Source organism: Papio anubis, chromosome 13, assembly GCF_008728515.1.
Source record: "Papio anubis isolate 15944 chromosome 13, Panubis1.0, whole genome shotgun sequence".
In the NCBI taxonomy this organism is placed as follows: Eukaryota; Metazoa; Chordata; class Mammalia; order Primates; family Cercopithecidae; genus Papio; species Papio anubis.
The window spans coordinates 37,461,115-37,483,908 of NC_044988.1; the positions used below are offsets into that span (position 1 = coordinate 37,461,115).

Below are 22,794 nucleotides of genomic sequence, written 5' to 3' on the forward strand. Positions count from 1 at the left end.
ATACCAACAACCCCTTGCCATTAATATCATTAGTCCTTGCAGGTAAGGTAGCAATGTACCATACTAAATATAGGTGTCTAATTAAAGAAGACACACAGGATGATCATTACTACTTATACCCATGGTGCTCAGGTGTCTTAGAAAGTATTTACAATCTAAAGTGTCACTTGTATTTGTCTCTCACATGTGATAAAATTAGAAAGACTAGAACAAATAAACACAATCTAGAATTTTAGAGTTTAGTATCTTTCTTTTTTTTTCTTTTTTTGTTGTTAAGATTACTTTCAAAGATTAGTATTTTTAAATGTATATTAGTTTTATCTTGTAAAAGTAGAGACTATTCTAAGTTAAATATTAGAAAAAAATCATTGCATTGATGATCTTACATATTAGACCTCTAGAAAAAAATGGAATCACTTGAGAACACTGCTATGGGGTTGTGATTTATCTGATGTTGTATGTTCTGTGTTTAGCATATAGTGAATTTTAAAATGTATTTGTGGAATGAATAGCTAAGATACATTACAGGTAGGATATACAGCAACAATTACTTTTACCCTAGAACCTCAGAACTAGTTAAATAAATTTCTCCTCCAAAGGTGTGATAAAACAAATATATACTGGAATAGGCCAGAGATATAAAAACAAAATTTAAAGAAATAGAATGCCTCCCAGCTCACAAGTGGCTGCAACCCAATTCATAAAAGCCATCTTTGACTTTTGTGTATTTGAAATTCATTCTAAGCTATCCTGTGACAGCCTTTTGTACTGTGTTTTCCAACTCTTACATATGTACTTACTATTTGGAAGTAACACATAATGGCTACTTGCCAATGACAGTTCTGTATAGACCATATTACCCAATTTTGTGCACAGCAGTATGGGTTTATACAATTAGTTGGCTATTTTAATATAATAGTTGTTTTCATTTTTTGGCTTGTTTGAACAGTTGTGCTCCCCAAAGATCTCAAGGCCACTTATGTTGGGAGTTATAGGGAGAATGGAGGAATGTGATCAGATGGAAGGATAAATATTCCAGAATGGAGCTCTAAAATAGGCTGAGTTTGAGTTAGGTAGTCCCTACATCCCAGTTCACACCTACCATCCCAGAGTAGTTATTAATAGGACCCTTTCTCACTCTCAAAGTGTCCCAGTTTGGGCAAGCAATTATATGACCACCCCAAGGTAGAGCTGGCTCTACCTCACTTCCTCATATTTACATCTATATCTAGGCAAGCTTCATGACAGTGTCATTACCATCAGTTAGGCGTGTACATGTATGGGGAGGGAAGGCGTGCAGGGGCGGGGGGTGGTGGGAGAGAGGAAGAGAGGGAGGGAAGAAGAGAGGGAGGGAGGGAGAGAGAGGGAGAGGGGGAGAGAGAGAGAGAGAGAGACAGAGACTGTCTGTTGATGGCAGAGATGGCAGTCTCTGCTAAAACCTAAGTACACTTACAAACTATCACATGGATAGGTGGGTGGGAAAAAGTAAAGAGAAATTTCTGCAATGCAATACCTATCTCTAATTATCTAACACTATTGATGCAGCAATGAGATATTGAATCCAGAATGACAGAAAGTAGCTGACCTTACCATAATTCACCCTTGTTCACCTTACCTATGGTGCTGCACAGAAGAGAGAAAAAGGGAGAAAGCAGAGAATCTGTTTCTCGGCACACATTTACTGTGCTCTCTAACAAACCAACAGTTTAGCCCATTCAGATAATCACTTTTTCCTCCTTCTAAGACAGCATTGGAGATGGAAGGAATGTGCAGTACATAAGCTGGCTGGATATGTATTCAATTGTAATTGGATATGTATTCAATTATGATCAAAGTAAATGAACTAATTTTACAAACTGATAATTCATTCTATAGACATGATTTTTAATCTTGCATATCACATATAATATTTTATAATATTTAAAACTGTGATTGGAATATTAAATGTAATTATGCCATAATTTCCTTTTTTTATTTTTAGTGCTTTGGAAATAAAACCGTAGACTTATTCTATTATTTGAGTATTACACAATTCAACCATGACATATGTCTTCAAATGTAATATATTCTAAACATTATAACATAAATTAACATGTCTTTTAAAAACTTGTGCATTAACATATCTAAAAAAATGCTATGTCGGTCAGTAGGAGAGAAAACAAGGCATAGACAGGCAGACAATGGAGGGCCAGGGAGGACGATGACTATGAAAACCTGGTCCTCTCAGAATGATGGTAGCATTTAGTTGTCACATCTTAATTACATGACCACCAAGATCACAACACTAATGAAAGTGAGGTTTTCAGAAAACAGATCTCTCTCAAGTTTCAGAACTAAGAAGCAAGTTGTAAAGTGACCATATCAAGGTATTCTCAAGGTCTGGAAGCCTGCCTTGGGATCACTTTGCCTTCTCTACCTGGCTCAATTCACCCCACTGTGCACCTTCTTCAAAAATTAAGTCAGTCTTTGATTCATCCATTTCCTGGTGTTAGACTTCAGATACTAAATTCTGTCAGAAAGCCTTTGAAGTGAAAGAAAAAATCTTTCCCCTGAACACATGTATAGGACATGTATACAATCATTTAAAATAACTTTGAAAAACTTGGAAATAGCCTTAATATATAATAGCAGATTGTATGAAAAAGTATGAAGCTATTAAAATTGTTACGCATCTAGTGACATGGAAAGTAAAAGCATAAAACAGTACTTTTGTTAAAATATATACATATGTATACATATGCACTGAATTCATATATGAATACACACACATACAAAAACCTAGAATGTTATACACCAATGCTATCGGCAGTTATCTCTGAGCTGTGATAAATGACAATTATTTTAACTTACTTCCTTATGTTTACTATCCATGTTCTTTAATTTTTCCATTTGTGAACATTGTACTACTTTCCAGGAAGAGGGAAAAAAAGAGAGTTGCAGAATACTTTTCACAACTGCACATGTGACTGCCTCTTGTCATGTCAGAGGCAGAAGCAGCAGACTGTAGGATTCAACACTCTGGAGGGCATTTTGTGAAATCCATAGAAAAATTTTCAGCTGGCTTTTGGGGTCCATGAAGGTAAGTTCGGTGTAGATTTATGATCAGGAAAGAATACTGAAGGGCCAACACAAGACTAGACTGTCTTACTCTAAACACACCAAAGAATGGTAGTGAGAAGTAATCAGGTTAAATCACTTCTGATTTTGAGGATGATGATGACAATGAGGGGTGGATTATCACTACTTAAAGAATCTCAAGTAATTCTTAAATTTAGAGGTACCTTAGATATTGTTATCTCCATATTACAGATAAAGAAATTGAGACGTAGAGGGGTTAAGATACTTTCCACGAGTCACTCTTGGTGGTCCATAAATTAGGAGAGCTGGGATGTAAATGCAGGGATTCCTGACCTTGAAGACAGAGCTCTCAACTACTACACTCTAATAAATGCATAAATTATAAATTTATTTTCATAGAGCATAATTCCTTATTTAAAAACTGTGGACAGTAAGGAAAATGGATTAAACACCAGATAACTCTGTCAATTTTGGCTTAATGATGCATTCATCCTACAGTTTTTATTTCCAAAATTTTTTGATAATGAAAGACAAGTCACAGCTTTCTATAATATATAGTTAGATTCTAACATGATTCCTATCAAATCCAAAAGAGTGGGATCTTAAGTATAATCTTTACTTTAATAATTGGGAACAAAAAGACACATCTCAAGTTCTCCCTTGCTTCTACACACCCAACAGTGCTACCCCCAAACCCTCACACACCATAAATTTTGCAGGAAAAGAGAGAAAGCCAATGCACATTCTTGGAACTGAATAGCCATAATGCAGCAAAGGGTAGAGCTGTATTGGCAGAAACTACTAAGAATGGTGAGAGACCAATAACTCATGAAAAACAAGTCTACACTAACAGTTTTAATGACTACTCTAATGGTTTAATGGATAGCACTTTAATAGGATTTCTAGTAGAATCTGAAAGCTTCTGAAAGCTTGTCTTCAATAAATCTGTCATTGACAAAGAACTGCATTGCTTAACTACATAACCATAGTTTACTGAGTCTGAACACAGAAAAAGTATAGCAGTTGTCATCCTGTATTACCATCACCTTTTCAAGTATTCTGTTAACTACTGTGAGAGAGACAGCTACATGATCAAATTGTAGGTTGCCAGTGAAAGGCATATTTATACTAAGGGGATGCAGTAGACATTAAATAAAAAACACAAGAGAAAGCTCACAATTATAGCTTGTGTGCAAAGACAAAGCTGAAACAGTAACTGTAATCTAAATACATAGGTATACTAATGCTGAAATTTCAAAAACTAGCTTTAGTTCTCTTTGAAAGATTATTAAATGTTTTGGGGTGATTCGTTTTTGAATGCCTATTGCACTCTCTGTCTACATTTGACTTATTTTATATTATGTTGCTTCCTGTACTGACTTAATGTTCTTTAAAGCCAGGAATTGCCATGTTGTGGTCCTCAGGGTACATACCAACTCAATAATCAGTCCTACTGAATATTTCTAAATTCCAGCCTTTGGCTCTGTTTTCATCTGTCCATGTCAGAGGTTCTCATTTCTGACTTCTTCGCACTGGAATATTTCTTGCTTGGAGAGCACTTTCTTATCCTTTTTTTTTTTTTTTTTCTAAATCCTACCTTCCATTCAACAAGGTTCAGCTTAAATCTCACTCTCCAATTCTTTATTGCCTGGAGCTCTCTCTTACATGCTTCCACGTGTGCCACTATCATGTTACAGACTGGAGCATCCATTTGGCAGCTAGCTACATTTAGCCTTGCAGCATTTCTTCTTGTAAAGTTGTTTGAATTCATAACTTATCTTTTCATTTGACAATTCTTTATTTCCCCAACTCTAAGTTCCTGAACAGAAATACTGTCTGGTATACATCTGTGTAGTCTATAAAATGGCTAGCCCAGTGCATGCAAAATGTATGTAAAATACATTTTTTTAAAAAATTTTAATCATTTCTTGTCTTAATTTCTGTGAAAGTCTTTTGAGGTTGGGAAATGTATTTCTTTTGGAATTACATGTAGTCTTATCATACATACCAGGATTACAGACCTGAGGATAACAGATTGATGCATTCTTCGAGTATGTTCTATCAATGCTGATAGCTGTAAATGCATAGACTTTATAGCAATTATATCGATTATCAAAATTACTGAAAATAATCCATTGGCTAAGCTATAGACCATTCAAGTTGTACAAATTGAACACGGCCTAGAGTATATTGGAAGAATAAAAATACCTTCTCAGATCCAATAACGGCAAATTTGAGTAACCATACTCATGCTAGGATATTTATACATGTCTGTCTGCTGATAATGTCCCTGTAAAAATAGCTGCTTCTTTCAAAATCAAAAGTATTATCACTTGAGGCCAGGAGTTCGAGACTGGCCTTAGCAACATAGTGAGATACCGTTTCTAAAAAAATTGTAAAAAGTAGCCACAAAAGGTTGTAACGCACACCTGTAGTCCCAGCTACTTGGGAGCCTGAGGCAGGAGGATAGTTTGAGCCCAGGAGTTCAACGTCGCAGTGAACTGACATGAGATCACGTCACTGCACTCCAGTCTGGGCAACAAAGCATGACTCTCTCTCCACAACATTAAAAAAGAAAGAAAAAAAAAATTTTTTTTTTTTTTTTTTTTTTTTTGAGACAGAGTCTCACTCTATCGCCCAGGCTGGAGTGCAGTGGTGCGATCTCGGCTCACTGCAAACTCCGCCTCCCGGGTTCATGCCATTCTCTCGCCTCAGCCTCCTGAGTAGCTGGGACTATAGGCGCCCACCACCTCGCCCGGCTAATTTTTTGTATTTTTAGTAGAGACGCGGTTTCACCGTGTTAGCCAGGATGGTCTCAATCTCCTGACTTCATGATCCGCCTACCTCAGCCTCCCAAAGTGCTGGGATTTCAGGCGTGAGCCACCGTGCCAGGCCAGAAAAACAATATTATTAATCAAGCTATCCAATAAAAGTAAACAGAATTTTATTCTGGAAAAAACAGTATGTTTGAGGTCATTTAAAACACCTATTGTTTATTAAGAAAAAAATATTAAGTGATAGATTCAGTCTTTACATGGAGTGAGTCTTATTTACTCCATTTCAAGGGTATGCTTTGAAAACCGAACAATATAGCAAACAAAAAAACAAAAAGCCTAAACAATTTCATAAATAACAATATGGGTAAAGTAACAAACATAAATGGCACGCTCCACAAGACAGAGCCTCTTTTACCAATATAAATATTAAAATATAAGCAGGTCTCCTTGACCAATGATTTATAATAAGGGAAGAACAGAAAAATATCTACATGATTCTTTGGCATCTCATATTTCTTTCTCGGTGGGGGGGGGGGGGGCATATATTTCATCCATCTAGGGGAATTTTGGATGAAATTATAAAACAAAATACTATGCCTGTTAACTGCTCCCACAGCTTAGAGAAACCCTAAGAAGTTCTGCCAGGGAAGCATAATAGAGAACAAATGCTATTCCCTAATCTTATTTTACATACATTCAAGTAACAGAATATGAGAAAGAGAAACATGAGTTTTCCCTACAATGGGTCAAAAAATCTGAGTCTGAAGGATTAATTTTTCTGTTTAAAAAACTAGGAAACACTTTGATATACAGATTTTAGACAGTTGCTAAGACACTAACTGCCCTGACCTATTAAATTTCCAAATCTTTGAATGTATTGAGTGTCAGAAAATGAAAAAATCCCATCACCCCACACATGGTACATGTAACAAATGTAGACAAAAACACCAGTCCCATTACCCGTGGAGTAAAACTCATAGCTGCATACCAAAATCCTGACAAATTCTAGTAATTGTGACTTTGGTTAAGTTTGGGTAAGAAAAACTAAAGGAACTCTCAGATTCAGAATTCAAGGGCAAAATGTATGCATCATTTATTTTTGTACTCTGGAATCTAGCAAAGTACCTGGCACATTGTAACTGCTTAGTAAATGTCTGTTTTACGAGATGAGTTGAATATAAAGCTGGAAAATTACATAGACTTTTAAAGAAGGAGCATTCATGTTCTTGAAAATTATTTCTTGGGTAGCTAAAATTTTTATTTTTATTTATTTTTAAATTTTTTGTAGCTAAAACTTTTAGAATTGGTCTTCTTGTTCTCAGGGTCATTTGGGAGAAATGAGCAGCTTTATTTCAAAGTTCATTTGTTTATTCTCTAGCAAAAAATTTTAATCCTTGGTCTGTGGCATCACAATTGGTTGCTGTGGAAACGATTATAGATCAAAAACAAAAAGATTATATCATCCCTTTTCAAGAGCAAATGAGTACCAAGAGCAGATGAAGACTTAAGGAAACAAAGATGTTCTTTTCATGCAAATATTTTTACAACACAACTGTGGAGAGATAAATACTGAAGCTGGTAGTCTTTATGAAATTTATAGGCAGATTTTTAGCTCTGGGGAAAGACAGCTCCATTTGCCCTCAGAGTTGGCTTTGAGACATGAATACTAGAGATCATTTTTCTTTACAGACACTGAGAGCATAGGAAAAGTGAGTTCTGGGATCAGTATTCCTCTGTTGTTTTATTTCAGGTAGAAGAATGTCTTCCCCATCTGTGTACACAATCACTGTCAGGGAGCTTGATGTCCTGCACTGTCTTGGCAATATGTTGCCCAAGGGAGGTCCACCAAGGAAAGCCAAAGGTGAATTCTCCACCTAGAAAGAGGACCATGCCCATAAAGTTGCTGTTCCTCTGTCTCCACAAGACCCTGTTGCAGCACAGTAGTAGTGAAGAGTTGTAACCTAATGAAGCATGCTTATTCATGACTTGATAAATGATATCTATCTCGATATCATGTGACTATGCTTGGAAAGCGGGAGATGCAAAGAGAAAACCAAGCTCCTCCTTCTGTCTCTCTTTCTTTTGCGGGAGATGCAGAGAAAACCAAGCTCCTCCCTCTTTCTCTTTCTCTCTTTCTCTTCTTCCTTCCCTCCCTCTTCCCTTCCCTCTCTTTCTTCCTCCCTCCCTCCCTCCCTTTCTTCCTTCTCTCTCTCTCTCTTCCTCTTCTCTCCTCTCTTCTCTCTCTTTCTTTCTCTAAACTCATGTGTGTATCAATTCCAGAAAATTTTACCATGCTAGTCACAGGGATATCCTGATAAACAAGACACCATGAAGAAGCTTTTATACTAGCGGAAGACATACAAGTAAAACTGAAGACCTTGTAATTCCTTGCAATGTCATGGATTCAACACAGCAAACAGCAAATCAAATCTGCCATATACACAGTGACAGGCACCTACATCACCCTAATCTTGGTCTTGTACTCAAGCCTCGAGCTGGAGTTTGGCTTAAACTGACACTGGCATTTTCAAACAACTCCTCAGTGCCCTTAGTTTCCTTCCATCAAATGTTTAAAAGCAATACAAACAAAGAAACATAAATATTCACCAAAAGTAGAAAAAAAGCCCAGTGGTCTTCTTGATTCTTTACAATATACCCACTTAATGTTTAAATATAAAGTACATTCACTGAACTTCTTTTTTTTCTAAGGGTGAATTTGGCCAGGCGTGATGGCCCACACCTCTAATTCCAGCACTTTGGGAGGCCAAGGCAGGTAGATAGCCTGAGCCCAGCAGTTTGAGACCAACCTGTGCAACATGACGAAACCTCATCTCTGTAAAAAATAAAAAATTAGCCAGTTTGGCGGTGTGTGTTTGTAATTCCAGTTACTTGGGAGGCTGAGATGGGAGGATCATCTGAGTCTGTGGAGGTAGAGGCTGCAGTGAACCTGATGGTGTCTGCACTCCAGTCTGGGTGAAAGAGTCAGACCCTGACTCCAAAAAAAAATAAATAAATAAAATAAAATAAAATAAAATAAAAAGGCAAATTTTATATGTGAACTATATTGCAGTAATAAAATGATGAAGAAAAATACATAAAATATATCACACAAGTTTATTTTTCCCTAAAACTGCCTTATTTCTTCCCATAAGTAAAATTCTTATTTTATCACAATCCTTGTACTGTTTATAATTTGGGTTCTCACACAGAAAGACAAACATCCTTAACGTTTCAAGTTAACATGACTTTAAGAGGTAATACGATGGTTATTTTTCAGAAAACATTTTTATGCATTTGCTATTTTGCTTTTATCTAGGGAGTCTACTTAGAAAATGTCATCTGTTGCATAATGTTAGATGTAAACTTGCAGGGACTTCAGTCACATCACTTAACTGCCCTGAAAATGTCTTCTCTACAGTAAAATGACAGTAATGAATGAGGTTAGAAGATTCTAGAAATCCTCAAATATAACTGCACAGTAGAAACTTTGTGACACTGAATTTAAACCTCTAAAATTTTATGAAGGATTTTTTAAAGATAATAGGATGATTCCTTGAGCTGTGACAACAAGGATCAATACAGAAGGAATAGAAAAAGAACAAAAATGGAAATCAATGCCCAGTTGCATGGCAACATCCACCAACTCTAACACTTGGACTGAAAATTTTTATTCTCTTTATGTCTCAACAGATGACAAGGAGGTCAATTAATTACTGGTAGTGGGGGGTAAAGTCTTCTACTTTCCCTAATGCAGCACCCTTACTGCTCTTAATAAAAAGGGAGGCAGCATTTCATTGTTCATTAACCATACCAATTATAGCTTCTCAATCACTGCAGCCACATAGGCACTCCCGAGTTATAGAACAGCAACAGAAGAGGCTCGACCTAAGCCTGCAGGGATTGGGGGTAGGGGCAACACAGCATTGAGAAAACAAAAAGGGAAATCTGGCATCAGAATGTGAACTTTATTACATTTGCTTTAAATCTTGTTTCATAATAATCGGAGAAACAGAATCTCAGCATGAGAGAAAGACAGAATCTAAAAAGGTGGTCCAGTCCAATCACCTAAATTATGTTTGAGCTTCTACCTCGTTAATCCGGCTTAGTAAGTTATACGCTACCTAACATACTGTTCATTTTAACATAACTAAAAGCTGGAGAAAAAGCAAACAAAACAATAACAATAAATTCTTAAGAGAATGGAAATAAATGTAGGTAGGCAGTGGTTTTGTATCCTCCTACCATCTTGAAATATGGCATCTTTTGATTGTATAGTAACAGCTCCTATCTTTTCAAATCATTTAGCAGTTTTTGTATGAAATTAAGTTACGGAAACATGAAAGGATTTTGCGTATATGAAAAGGTGTTTTTAGAATCTTAAAGGTGAATATTACTATATATCATATTAATAGATTTATGAAGCATAATTTATTGTAGTGAGAAAGTTTCCCCTTCTTCACTGGTCTTATCTAAAGGAAACTGGAATCTGACTCATGATATGTAGTGAGGAGGGCACCTTGCCAGTATAGGTCTCACCTTTTTTTAATCTTCAGGGTTAGACAAGTAGGCAGACCCTGGTCTATAATTTAAAATGTCAAAACAAGAAACAAGTCAATACCAACTATTCCCCGTGAGAGTTAAGGCTGAGTCTTTACATCTTTAAACCCCATCAACCATCTGCTTTTTTTTCCCCTTGATTTTATTTTCCTAAACCAAGATCAGAAGTCAAAGGCAGTCACTATTATATAGGTAGTTATAGAATCAATCTGGTGAATTATTTCTAACCCAAGTAATCAAATATATTTTTCTGTTTGATAAGGTTAGGATGGAATGCTATTTGTTTTCAGATATAAATTATAATCCTTTCATCATCTTCAAACTTACTAATTTTTAATAAAAACTAAACAAGAGCATGAAGAGGGAGGCTGAGTTTAAAGGTTCCTATCCAATTCATTTACAACTAAATCACTTTGTTGTTGCTGAAAAACTGTCTCTGATGTTGAAAAACAAAAATAAAATATAATTATAACAAGAAATTGGGTCAATATTCTTCTTTGAGGTCACCTGAATACTATGTGATCACCTTAACAGATAAGTTAATGACAACAAATTTTCCATGGTGAAAACTGTGGTGAAAGGAAATCAACTCTCAGATGCAACTATTTATGGTGGTCAGAACATTACCCAGAGCTCAGACTACATGGGTTCATATCCTAGCTTTGCCATTTACCAGCTGTGTGACCTTGAGTAGGTTACTTAACTTTCATGTGGTTCAATATACCTTCTGTGACATGGGGATACTAACAGTAACTACCTGGAAGGACTGAATGGGTTAATGTTTACAGTAATGCATTCCGAAGAATGTCTGGCATATGGTAAGTGCTATACAAATGTTTGCTATCATCATCCTTGTAAAGCACTGTCTAGACTCTGAAACTCTATTGAAAGACTATTATGATATTAAGATGTTGTGCAGTTTAATACTAAAAAAAGATATAAAAATGCTCTGTTAAACTGGCAGAAAAACAAAGAAAGGGGACTGAGAAGGAAAAAGGAAGGAAAGAGGAAGAGAAGGGGAATAAAAGAAGGAGTGAAGGCAGGAGGGGTCATGAGAGAAAGAATGAATTAAATCAGGGGTCTCTGTGAGCCATTGGTTGACGTTTAGAGGACTGATGAGTGCCTGCTGTTAAGGAAATTTTTTTAGCAAGTGAGAAATAATAAAGTTCTGATTATGCTTCATGCATGAACTTTTAAGCTAAAGCCAAATACTCTGATTGCTGCATCTGTGACGATGGAAAGACTAATGTTTCCCAAGGCCTAGCCAACACTGCAAATTCATGTAATGTCTTAATGCTTATATCCTTCACTTTAATCCCCTCTATACTCCCAAAGCATGGTGGTGTGCCCAACAATTGTTTTTTCAAAAAGAATGACAAACTGTTTAGCCACAGTAGAAAAACCATGACAAATAATACTGCCACTAACATTTTGTAATTTTAAACTTAAATACATAAATAAGTAAAGGCATCTCTGTGATGCTGGGTTATATCAGGCTCTAGGCAGCCATGTTCCAATCTCTTGTTGCAGCATTGTTAAAATTCTCCCCGAAAGCTGTTCCCAGCAGTGACATAAACACAGATGTACTCATTTGGTCCCTCAGGTACTTGGAGCTTCAGGAGGAATCATAGGAAGTGATTTCCATGACTTTTCTGAACACTTTTGAAATCACTTGGTTGCAGACTCCTTCCTATGTTGTTATGACCTTTCAAGGGTGTAATCACCTTTCGCACCTCACCTCTCAGCAGTATGACCCTGATGCTGCAACGACAGTCACAGAATACGTTGGGGTCCCCTGAGCAAGCCACGCTTCTTCTCATCTCCATGTCTTTGCATGCACAGATACCTCAGCCTGGAGGCTTATATTTCTGGCAAATTTCAGTGACCCTCCAAGTCAGGGGTACTCTGGGAAGACTCTCACCAATATTGTCCCACTCCCAAGATGAACTTAACAATTATCATTTTGTTGTTGTTGTTGTTGTTTGTTTTCCCCCTGTTTCTCCTAGAAGACTCATTCAGGACAGCTTATTTCTTGATTATTTTTGGTTCTCCACTAAATGTTAAACAGACGAAGGCATTCAAACTACTCCTCTTATAAACAAAGAAACTGAGATCAGGAGAGTTAAATAATGTGTTTAGGGGCATTAAAATTTATAGCAGAGACACCAGGACAGTTTCCACTCATCAGTGAAATTACCTTTTTTTTGATATTTTAATGTGGATATAACTTCCAGAAATGACATTATGTACAAAATATGAAAAGAACTCTGTAGTTCTTCATAATTACCCTCCATCCTTGTCACTCTTTACCTTCCCCTACTTGCTTTCATAGAGCTCCTTTTTGGAAGAATGAGAAGATAATATTATGGAAGATAAAAATCACTTGAGAAAAAAAAGTCATGTTAAGTGACTGACAGATACCGTCATGCATAGTGAAGTTCACAATAACAAGAGCCACTTCTGTTTACTAAGCATAGAGGGCAATGGGCCAGGTGCCTAACATACATTCATCTTTGTAACAGTCTCATGAGTAGATACTAATATTCTCATCTTAAATAAGAGAACCAAGGTTCTGAGAGGTAAAGTAACTGGCTCAGGATCAAGCAGCACAGCTACTAATTGGCCCAGTCAAAATATGAACCTTGTTTTCCCTGACTTCAAGGACCTCCCCAGCATCCACTACAGCACTCCTCTACATACACACTTTTACCACTCAGGTGCTAAAATCCCAACTTCATTTTTAAATAAAAATACAATTCAATAAAGAGTGTCTTTTTCAGTCCTTGCTATGGTCTCTTTGAAATTGAAAGCTTGTTTTGGAAGCAGAGACAGAATTAATTGTTTCCTGAGAGCCTTCGGCTCCACATGGGAGCAGGTGAAAACACATTTTGGACAATGTCCAGTGATGGTCAAGGGCCAATTAGTTATAGTGAACTTGTATGAGAACAAGGACTGAGAAAAAACAAAAGTTGAAATTGTATGAGAATAAGGACTGGGAAACAGAAAACGAGAGTTATGTGAGAGTCCCTTAAGATGGGTAGGACTCCCACAAGAAAAAAAACAATAGGCTCTACTATGAAAGATACGGAGTTTAATATTAGTAAAGAAAATGTCTGAGGGTTTTTTTTTTTTTAAGTGGGTGAAAGAACAAACATTTTAAAAGTCTAAGTAGAAATAAGCTTTGGAACTTGAGAAATTACTTGCACTTTGAGTTCTCACAACTATAGAAGACCAGTAAGAATAAAAGACGATAAGCACATAGACATACACCCTGTTTTGGATGCAATGTTTCTTCTAAGGTAAGCTGCTGTCTTTGTGTCCTACTAGATTTGTTTATAAGATGCAGAAAGCAGCCTGCTGGGAGGGGACTCTCTGTACTTTTACATTTTACTTGGTGAGACTGGTCCTTAACTACAGAACAAAGACAGCATCTTCTCAGATGGCCAACTGGCAGGCCAACCTTTGCTATAAAATCTTTGCTATAAAAGGCTCAGGGAGTTTAATTGGTAGGTACTTTTGAGTTAAATCTGAGGGGTCTGCATTAAAATGTAATCACTTCTGTACTGTCTAGAGATAGTAATAGCCTATTTTCTGAGAGAAAAGAGCCTGAAAATAAGGCTTCACTGCTGATAGATCAGGTGGGGATGTCAACTGGAAAAAGAAGCTCTTTACAGCAGGACACTCTTTGTTCTGTTTGCTCGTGTTGTTGGTACTAGCAATTTTGATCACAATAAAGAGTTTCTGTGAACCGTAAATTTAGTTAGAAATTGATCCAGACACACACTTTTGTTAATCACCTGCTGTGTGCCGAGCAGTGAGCTTGTTATCATGTGGCCAACAGCATACCGAGAGGCCAGACAACTGATCAAAACACCTGACCCAGAGAGGCTTGATCACAGCAAATGACTGGAGGGTAAGAAAGCGCAACATAACAAGTGCTAATTGCACTGGTTTAAACTAGCAATTTTTCATTCTTTCTTTCATTATTATTATTATTTTTTTACTGACATCAGCAAATCCCTAAGGGTTTGGCCTGGGATAGGAAAAGGTAGGGTTTCATTGATTCTAAGACATGCATTTTTTTTCCACATTCTAACATCTCTGAAATTGATGTGCATCTTAAAATTGATGGCATCTTGCAATTGTACTGGCGATATCTTTTATTCCTTAGTGGTACATGCAATGATGGGGTATCTTAAAATTGATGGCACCTAGATGAGATAAAATAAGTAATAGCTACTAAGACTACTGAGTACTGGTGTCAGGAAACCTGAAAAGCACTTACATGTTTAATTTGTTTTTAATGATTGTTTGAAGTAAGTACTCTGGTTGCTTCTTTATATAGAGATTAATAAATTAAAATACAGAGAGGTTCACTAATTTGCTTAAGGTCACACAGCTTGAGCTAGCGGCCAAACTGGCAACCTGAGCCAAGGGCCTGTGTCCTTAGCGACTGTGTCATAATATTTATTTCCACTGTTGGCTCAACAAGTAGAAAGTCCTGTGTGGCAGGCAGAGAGATTTGGCCCCAATCTGAGAAGCAGAAAAACTGCTATGTTTGTAAGGAAGTGGGCAAAGACTCTGCCATCCCCACCTCCAATCCCAGAGTATTAGGAGATTCTGATTTGGAATAGTAAATTTAGCCATTCATCTTCCTCAACTTCAACCATCCCAGGTACAAAAATGTTACTGCTTTTTATTTCACGAAATTGCTCATTTTTCTCATTCCATTACTAAACCACCATAATTTGTTCTCAACTTTTTCAAAAAACAACCTTTTATCTCTTGTGATTCATATGTCAAAAATACTTAGAAATGGAGGTCTTTCCCTTAGAAATGGAAGAGTCTGTTCCACTCTTCTACTTTCCATAAAAGATGAAAACAGATCTCTGTCATCCAGCACTTTCTTCCTTCAAGAAAATGGGGGAACCACCTTTAAGAAAAAATCTAGTGCATTCTAAGTTGGCCAAAAAAAAAAAAAATTGTGTGTGTGGGTACATATGTGTGTGTGTTTGGTTTCTTGTTTTTGTATGATTCTTGAATACATGTCTCCCCTCATGAGCTTACACATAAATGATAAACTAATTGAAAGCAGATATGACAAGTAGTTTTGCATTATAAGTGCTCAGAGGTTTACAAAACCTAATAATGATGATGGTTTTACTAATGATGGTTTTGCGCCTGTGAATATACTGTGCCACACGTGGTCAAATATACCAAGAGTCTTTTCCAAGGGAAAATAGAAATGTTTTCTTTTGTGGTCATTGCTTAGATGACAGATAATTTTTGTCCCCTCTGTGGAGAAATACAATGTTTACCATCAGGAGTGAACAAATTATCTATGGAGAAAAGAAACGTGTCCTTAGCATGTCATAGAAAACCACTGGGTTTTTCCAGGAATAGTCATGCAATGGAAATTGGTAACTATGACAATTTCACAGAAATTTTAAATATAAATATTTTGATCTAGTTAGATACTAAGCTTTCTGAACTCTATCATCAGGGCATAGTAAGAAACAAAGAGTGAAACATTCAGGTGTTTACATCAGGTAAGTTGAGGTGCAGTGAAGAACAAAACAAGATGAATTTGTGACCTGGTTTTACCACACATAGTAGGTGTGTGACCTTGGGTAAGTCACTTCTTTCTCAGTCTCATGCTCCTTAACTCTACGGAGAGTTAAGGGAGAGTGAAAGCACATGATCTCTGAGGTTTAGACAACTTTAAATATTAAAATATTTATATTTCATATATTTTATAATATTTAAATATTTAAAAATATGACCTAAGCAATGTTTTTAAATGTCTCTATATGTCTCAACACTGTCTTGATGTATTTCATTATTCATCAAGGAAATATGTTTTTCCTTTATCTGTCTTACTAAGTGATGGGAAGATTTTAACTTCTTCTACAAAGGTGTAATACATACTGTTATAAAAACAGAAGGACAGGGCTCTGATATCTGAAATATTTCATATAAAAGGCTCATTATCATCATCACAGACAGGAGATGTGAGAGTGCTGCCATAAGAACAGGAAGAAACTCAGCACATGTGGATGCTGAATGGCGGGAGACATGTGAGCACTGAGATTGGAGACAGTCCACCTCCAGAGACGGCAGCAAAGGCATTGGGACTGGGCTTTGTGATGAGAACAAAACGATCAAAGAGGGCTTCTTCAGGGAGCACTTCTGTGAACCACAAAGTTTCTTGCCCCTCTCCAATAGCAACAGAAAGATTGCTCCGAGTTAATACATAGCTTTAAGGTAGTATTACTAACAGAGCTAATGCTGACTAACTTGAAACTAGATGTTTGATGACTGTTCATCTCTGTATAACTACCATGACAGTATGGACTATGGTCCAAAATGTGACTTGTAAGTGAGCTGATAGGAACTCAGAAGAAATGTTGTTGTTGTAACTATTTAAAAAGGGGTTATTATCTCAATCCACACCACAAAATGTATAAAATCTAGAATGTACCTGAAGTAGAGTACGTGATTTGGGACAGTATTTCTACTAGAAAACTGTACCTTGAAGACCACATCAGGAACTAGTTTCACATTTTCTCTAACTTTAAAGCTTTTCTTGATAGTGACCACTGAGATGCCCATTCATTTTTTTTTTTTTTAACTTTTTTTGAGACAGGATCTCCACCTGTTACCCAGGCTGGAGTGCAGTGACATGATCTCAGCTCACTGCAGCCTCAACCCCTTGGGGGTCAGGTGATCCTCCCACCTCAGCCTCTCGAGTAGCTGGGACTACAGGTACATGCCATCATGCCTGGCTAATTTTATTTTGTAGTTTTGTAGAGACAGTTTCACCATGTTGCCTAGGCTGGTCTCAAACTCCTGGACTCAAGCAATCTGCCTGCAGTGGCTTCCCAAAATGCCGGGATTACAGGTGTGAGCCACCGTGCCCAGCCGGGGTGCCAATTTATTACACAAAGACATCATCGATATATTTTAAAATGGAGATTCTGAATCAGTAGCATTGGGGTAGTGCCTAAAATTCTGCATTTCTAAAAAGTCCCCAGGTGACGCCAATGCTGTTGGTCTGTAGTCCACACTGACTATGAGACTACCAGAATGTGCATTTCCCATGTGCCCTTCCCTTGACAAAATGCACTTCAATCCTCTTCTTCCTAGTTCCATGAAGAGTGCCATCTTCTCTTCAAAATCTTTCTCAATTCTCCAGATCATTATGACCTTTACTGAATCCCAATAACATTCCAATAGCACTTTAGATTACCTCCTTGGTGTAATTCTTATTTGTTGTATATATTTGTCTTTGACAACTACGAACTCCAGAAGTATAAGTTTCTTACAACTTCTATGTTTTCTCAGCACTGAGCAAAATGCTTTGTATTGTCGTGGATAATTACTGGTTCCTCCTCCCAGCTCACAAGCCCCCTTACACAGAAATTTCCCTCTCCTCCATCCAAGATCTGTATAAGTGGACTGTTAGCAGTTACGTCCCAACGTGTGTCCCCACAACAAACCATCAATTAGCTAGAGTTCAGACTTTGTTCTCTGGCATTTAAAATGTGACTGCCAAGAACAACTCAGTCTCTTTATGGGGCCTGTATGTAAATGAAAATAAGATTAAAGACCATGTTTTCTGTGTGTGGGCGAGAAAAAAAGAAGACGCTGGCTTGTATCAGGGGAAGAATGAAGCCACCCCAGAGAAAGCATAAAGATGAAAGCTCCAGAGAAAATATCAGGAAATTGCCACAGCCTTTCAGTTCTAGATGACGGTTCTTAGTGTGTACCTTTACTGTTAGCCTTGACTCTATAATACATCAGAAATGCTCTTCTGTCTTTCCTTGAGAATTTCCAGGGGCTATAGTTTCTTACAATCTATCTAGTCTAAATAAGATTTGTACATACATCACTGTGATGATGCCTTCTGATTAAATCTTAAATATACTAGTCTATATGCTATCTCAGCAAATGGTGAAATGAAGACTGGGGATCATGTTCTGTAATACATTACCCTAAACCGATGACATTCCTCAAATTGAAGTCTTTGAAGTACCTGCATCAAAGTCAGCTGAAGAGCTCTTTTAAAATGCAGATTCGTGGATACCACAGCTGACCTATTAAACTAGCATTTCTGGGGTTGGAACCAGGAATTTCAATTTTATTGTGTCTCTGCCAGGTTTTCGTATCAGGATGATGCTGGCCTCATAAAATGAGTTAGGGAGGAGTCCCTCTTTTTCTACTGTTTGTAATAGTTTTAGAAGGAATGGTACCAGTTCCTCTTTGTAACTCTGGTAGAATTTGGCTGTGAATCCATCTGGTCCTGGGCTTTTTTCGATTGGTAGGCTATTAATTACTGCCTCAATTTCAGAACTTGTTATTGGTCTATTCAGGGATTTGACTTCTTCCTTGGAATTTCAATTTTAAATAGGCAACCAAATGATCTGTAGGCGACAGCCCAAGATTTTGTTTGGCAAGACCTACACATATTATTCTGATTTAAAGATTCACCAGCCTAATAAATGGACTTTAACAGCCACACCAACTTTAAGGAGGACTTTATTCCCTGCATTCCAGATACCATTCTCAAATTGAGATTACTTAAATTCCAGTAGGACTTTTTAGTTTCATCTCAGAAAATGGACATCTAAAGTGTTTATAAAGACCTGCAGAGATGGGGTTACACTAATTTCTCAGGTCCATTCTTCTAGCTTTCACTAAATATAGTATTGGAGTTCAAGGCCTTTATAGTACAGGAAGTGTCTCATAGGATCTAATAATACTGTGCTACAATCTAACCTACTTCCTCCTATTCTGACCTCAGGATCAGTGCAAACAGCTCTCATGCCTTTAACCTGTTTTAGTCTTAGAATCACAGTAAAAAATTTAGCTTCATGTATGTTACAAGTTCTAAGTAAACATTTACTCACAGTGATTATGCCAAAATAATCAGGTGTTTGAAAGCAATGTGAGTTTTCTTTCCTCTATTTTCTTTGCTGAAAGCCAGTAAAAATCTATTCAAGTTTATGTAGAATAAACAATTTTTCCCCACAAAGTGTTGCTCTAAGCCTAAATTTTTATGTTGAGGTCTTAATGCTATTATCACTGTTGAATACAACACTTAAACATCTCCTTCATGCTTGTTAAGGCACAGTAGAGTCAATTCATGCCCAGGGAGCTTTAATCACAGATTATCATCATGAACATCAGTGAAGAGTCTATGTGGGCTATCATGTCCAAGGCTAAGCCTACTGGGGAAGCTGTGCATAGCAGCATTGCCAGCATGCAGTTCATAACTATTTTCAAGGAGCACTTCTGATCTAATGGCTAAATGAGGATCATTAAAGTATCTTTACATGTAGCATTTCTTGAAAATTCCATATTTAAAGGAGGCCAGTTATTATATTCAATAGATGCAACTGAGATTGCTTGAGTGATGCTTTTATAGCCATGTGCTGCATAATGACATTTCAGTCCACAACAAACCACAAATAAGAGATTGATCCATAAAACTATAATAGATCTGAAGAAATTCCCATCACCTAGGGATGTGGTAGCTGTCGTAACGTCCCAGCATGGTGCATTACTCATGTGGTTGTAGAGATGTTGGTGTAATTCAACTTACTCTGCTACCACTCAAGCACATACAATTATGTACAGTACATAATATTTAATAAAAAGTGAATATGTTACTAGTTTATGTGTTTACTAAAGTACACATTTCATTGTTATTTTAAAGTTCACTCCTTTTATTTATTTAAAAAAAGAGAACTTTAAAACAGCCCTAGGGAGGTCCTTCAAGAGGTATCCAGAAGAAGGGATTATCATTATAGGAGATGACAGCTCCATGCTGTCACCCTGAAGATGTTCCAGTGGACAAAATGTGAAGGCAGAAGACAGTGATACTGATGATTCTGATTCTGTGTAGGCCTAGATTAATGCATGTCTTTGCATCTTAGTTTTTAACCAAAAATTTTAAAAAGTTAAAATAATTTAAATAGAAAAACGCTTACAAAATAAGGATAAAAGAAAAAATGTTTTTGTATAGCTGTATGATGTGTTTGTGTTTTAAGCTAAGTGATGTCAAAAAGTTTAAAAATTTTATAAAGTAGTTACAGTAAGCTAAGGTTAATCTACTATTGAAATAAAGTTTTAAAATAAATTTGTTGTAGCCTAAGTTTATAGTGTTTATAAAGTCTACAGTAGTATACAGTAATGTCCTAGGCCTCTACATTCACTCACTACTCTCACTGACAGCCACAGCAACTACCAGTCTTGCAAGCGCCATTCATGCTAAGTGTCCTACATAGGGGTACCATTTAATTTTTTTGTTGTTTGTTTCACTCTTGTCGCCCAGGCTGGAGTGCAATGGTGTGATCTTGGATCACTGCAACCTCCACCTCCGGGTTCAAGCGATTTTCCTGTCTCAGCCTCCCGAGTGGCTGGGATTACAGGCACCTGCCACCAGGCCTGGCTAATTTTGTATTTTTAGTAGAGACGGGGTTTCACCGTGTTGGCCAGGCTGGTCCTGAACTCCTGAACTCAGGTGATCCACCTGCCTCGGACTCCAAAATGCTGGGATTACATGTGTGAGTCACCACGCCTGGCCTAAAACTCTTTGTACAGTATTTTTACCTTACCTTTTCTTTGTTTAAACACACAAACAGTTACCGTTGGGTATAGCAACCTGCTGTACAGGATTGTAGCCTAGGAGCAGTGGGCTAGACCACATAGCTTAAGTGTATAATAGACTATACTATCTAGTTTGCTATACTCCATGAAGTTTGCACAATGACAAAAATCACCTAAGAACACATTTCTCTGAAAGCATCCCTGTCATCAAGTGATGCATGACTATATTATTGCCTGTGGTTTAAAGTTATATTGGTGGAGAGTGAATTAATGGCTTATTCACAGGTCGAGTTATTGTATTTCCATAATTTGTGACCCATTATGTAACCCATAATCAAAAATAAATAATTAAAGCAGGTCCGTCAAAAAATATCACATGGCAAAATAATAAGAATCACATAACAATAAAAAGTAGGTCGGAGTGATGAAAGATTTCTGGTTCATAAACATTGACATAACTAAGGGTTTTTTATGTTGCCCCAGGTGCTATTTATGATTTGCCTTATTTCCTCTTCTAAAACTCACTCTGGAGCCTTAAGCCCTAAATCAGAAACTCTAGAAGGTGTTTTAAAGGATACTGCATATTTTTAAAAGAGCTATTCTGATCAACAGGAAGAGCACGAAAGAAATAAGCTGCCGACCATTTGAGAAAAGAAGATAACGTGCGTTCCAGTGTGAATTTTCCCAACATTGAAAATGTTCTCCTGAATGCTTGGTGCAGAATAAAGGAAAATGTAACTTAATCAAAAGGTGAGGAAACAAACAAAATTTTTGTGTCCTATCAAATATACGACAAAGATGCTGGAGTATGCAAATTGAATAAAAGGCGGTCTGGCTCTTGAGGGTGGAGGTGAATGAGACTACAGATATGTTTTGGTTTTCCAGCACAGTAACTTAAAATAATGAACATTTGAATATTTGAAGATTATGGGAAGGCCATGAGGATATTTAGACTGCCACAGGCCTCACTGCTCCATGTTCTCTTATATGGAGCGTCTTCTTATTTTTGTGACCCCTCTAAGCCACTTGAGGTTGGGGGTCCTCTTAGAGTGTTTTGCTACAGAATATGATAGGGTAGAATGTTAGAGCTGGTAGGTCCAGTGCAACTGCCCCAATTAAGGCTGATACAACAGATACCAAGAGGTAACAGGAATGTGTTAACAACTCCCAGTAAGTAAATCAGTAGAAACCCCTGATGGTGAAATTTGGGCTGCCCAGGTACCCAATAACCTTTTATTATTTGGTACAACTACAAGATTTTAGCTGTACATTTTAATATTATGTTAAAACTGGTCTAGGAAAAATAATTATGGTCTGGTTATCAACAATTCATTAATTGGCTTCATTAAGGGTCCTTGTTGCTGGAGAATACCAGAAATATCCAGTTTCATAAATTTTTGCTTGATATATATACCACAATATCCAAATACACACCCACATACATGTGCATTCACCCAGGCTTTTAATTTACCTTCATCAATAATTCACATAGACTTTTTAAGGATTCCGGAATTTTAAGATAGCATTCAGTGCACCATTCCTTCAAAAACAAGCAACTCTCTGAAAATATATTTCTAGGTTAATATTAGCTCTAACTAATTGAAGGCTAAGGTAATATATATGTACTCAATAATTACAGAGTTTTCATGGCTTATGAAACCAAGAGTCTTGAGAAATGTACTTAATCTCTGTAATCTTTCTTTTTTAGATGAGGATTCTTATCACAAATCAGTGTATTTGGCACCTATTTGGTATGCTGGAAACCTTATCA

General features: G+C 37.0%; 1 protein-coding gene across 47 annotated transcripts in view; it reads right to left on the minus strand.

The window, feature by feature from the left end:
* The window catches only part of PTPRD (protein tyrosine phosphatase receptor type D), a 2,329,646-nt gene that overhangs the window by 98,600 nt on the left and 2,208,252 nt on the right, over positions 1 to 22,794 (minus strand). The gene's annotated exons all lie outside the window — the stretch shown is intronic.